This window comes from Numenius arquata, chromosome 13 (assembly GCF_964106895.1).
Source record: "Numenius arquata chromosome 13, bNumArq3.hap1.1, whole genome shotgun sequence".
Taxonomy (NCBI): Eukaryota; Metazoa; Chordata; class Aves; order Charadriiformes; family Scolopacidae; genus Numenius; species Numenius arquata.
Window position 1 is genome coordinate 7,900,262 of NC_133588.1, and position 3,016 is coordinate 7,903,277.

Genomic DNA, 3,016 nt, shown 5'->3' on the forward strand with positions numbered 1-3,016 from the left:
CCTCTGAACCCAATATCCTCAGCTCTCTGTGTGTGTGTGTGTGTGTACACGCGTCTGTGTGTGTGCATTTGCATGTGTGTGTGCACGCACAGATTTTTTTAGTCCTTACACTGTAAAAAACTTTGGAATTGTTTGACCCTGTAAACACAAAATTCATGTATCTCACCCTGGGACAAATGCATTCTTTTTAAAAGCAGCATATGGGCAGCCTTGGACTGATGTTAGTTTATTGTCACTGCTTGATAACGTTTAATGGAAAAGATACAAGAGTGCCAAAGAATTTTAATTATTTTTGTGATAAAGTTATATGTTCGGCCTTGAAAAAGTGGAGATAATGCTGGGATTCATTATTATTCCCAGTGTGTTTAAACAGACGACACAGAATGCAAACAAAAGCAGATGAAATTTGAAAAGTATTATCAATATTGCAGATAGCAGATGCCCTTTCCAATCAGAACAAGCATATCTTCTATAGCAACTTTATGGTTGAGTAGTTTATTCATTTCTATTAGAAGGTTGTACGTTTCTAAAATATGTAGATGGTATCTAGAAAACCAACCAACCAGTAGGGTCATTTTGCTTGTTTTCCTAAATTTATTATTTCACTTTTGCAGGCTTGATCTGAGGTGCATTAACATGGGAGTGAAATCTTATTGTGTCAAATCCTATCTTGTATATGACCTTTCATGTGTTTTGCGGTGGTTCTGAGAGGGAAATGCTAAGAGGTGTCTATTCTGCAGGGCTTTGCCAGGCTTGTATTTGTGCTGCTGCAATTAAAACTGGACCCATCTTCCTGTAAAATTTTTATTCTTCTCGGCCTTATAGCTTGAAAGAAACATTGTGCCGTGGATTCAGCTCCTAATCCAAATTTATATGCCGTTAAGCGTGCCTGAGGCACAGACCCAGCCCCCACGAGGTCACCAGCGCCGTGTGGGGACCCACCAGCTCCACCACGGTGGGTCTGCCTCGGGACTGGCACCCCAGCAGCACCCACAACCAACACCGTTATTTCCATGTGATGTTGTTTGAGGCCTTCATTCTGTATTTTGCATTTTGGAAGAAAACAGCAAACATTTAAAATTATTTTACAGTAATTTACTGAACCCTAAGGCCACAATTTTGCAGTAGGTTACGACACTGCAGGCTTTGATGGTGAAAATCATGGGCTGATGCAATTCCACTACAGAGAAATGGTGAAAATGTAGATCTTCAGAAAATGTATTCCACACAGTTTCCCGCTACCTGTTCATATGCCAATTATACTTTCAGTTTTGCATCTGAAATTCTTATCTGCCTAGTAACATCCTATCCTCTGAAATGTCTGTAGTCCACTTAGTCATATTTAAGCTGCACCTAAGTGGTTTTCCGCATGCAAACACACAAACTAAGAATATTTCACCAATCATTAAAAAAAAAAATATAGATTGTCCTCCATAAAAGATTTGGAGGACGTTGCTTTGAGACCTTGATTTCAGGCATCAATGGAAGAACAATGAATCCTTTAAAAAAATATAAATATTCAGTGCTTGGACAGTCATAAATGCTAAAACAAAAAAGCAACAGAAAAATCTGCTGCGGCAGTTAAACGTAGCTAAACTCAGCTTCTGTGGAAGCTGTCCCCAGATGAAGGTCCAAAATGGCAGGAGACAGTTGTGTCCTTGGAGGCTGTGAAGAAAGGTGCTGCTTCTTGGGGATGCCCCAGCTGAGCCCGGGCTCCCTCCACCTGACATCCCTGGTCCGAGGATCCCAGGGGGATGTGTGTGCTGGGCACAGGGAGAGGGGAAAAGAAGATGAAGGAGAAGAAGAGGAGGAGGGGAGGACTACATTCCCCATGATGCTCTTCAACCACCCCAGACCTGAAATTGGGCAGGCGCTGAGGTGTGCACCTGGCTCTGGTGAGGTGGGCAGCAGCTCCAGCGCTCCCAGCTCCGAGGGCTGTTTGCAGGTATCGCAAAGCTGTGCCAAAATGTGTTTGGGGTGTGGATTCGGGAAATTTAGTAATGAGATGATAGCAAGTGTAGGATAGATCCTAAGGGGCTCTGAAGTTTGAGAGTTTGGAGGGAAGACGAGGTTTAGTGTATCCCATCTTTAAATTGCATTAGGAGTATGTGCCTGTATCTTCAACCACGGTCTGTTTTCTTAACGTTGGTGTATCGGTCATGGGTAAAGCTGAGCCCCAGCTCGGGCTAGTCCTGAATTTCCTCTGAACGTGATAAAGTGCATGTGAAACCTGAATGTAAGGTGTGACACCAGGCTTTGTGGCTCGTCCCCTGCTTTGTGCCTGGTGGCCTCCCACGGCGCAGGGCTGGGGTGGGAAGGCAGAGCCGTGCTAACGTTTCCCATTGCCCCCGCCTGCCCTTCTCTTTCCTGCTTGTGCATATCCTTTACTCTTACTGGCTTCTGTTACAGCCCCTAATGCACATCTAATATAATTTTATAGAGCAATATTATCCCACGGACACAAACACCCGTCCTTTCTCTCCTCCTTGCCGGCGGCGCGCTGCTGCCCAGCCCACCCGAGGACCCCAGATGTCAGTGCTCTTGCTGCATTTATGGTTGAGCAGCATCATCCCAGCGCATCAGTTACTTAGCAGGCTTCCATAATGAATGCGTTCCATAAATATGAAAGCATTTCTAGGAAGTTAAGTGTTTGGATGTTATAAAAAGCACCGGTGCTGAGTCATGCTCTTCCCTGAGCCCGTGGGAAATGGCCGGTGATTATTTCATGCCATTTTGTGTTGGGCTGTGATAACTTCAGGGAAAACGTGGCCACCAAAACTGACAACTCACGCTGATCTGCTGCTCTGTGCTGGTGGTGCCATCTGTTAGCACATGTCACCATAGGTATGGAGATGTATTGTATAGCAGACTTAAGTCTATATTTCAAAATTGCTGGGAAGCAAGAGGCACACAAAGGAACTGTAATAAGTACAAAGTGTAATTAAATTTTGCTCTAAGAACTGCCATAGTCAGTTAAATCAGACCGGTTTAGATGTCATTATTTAGCCAATAGAAT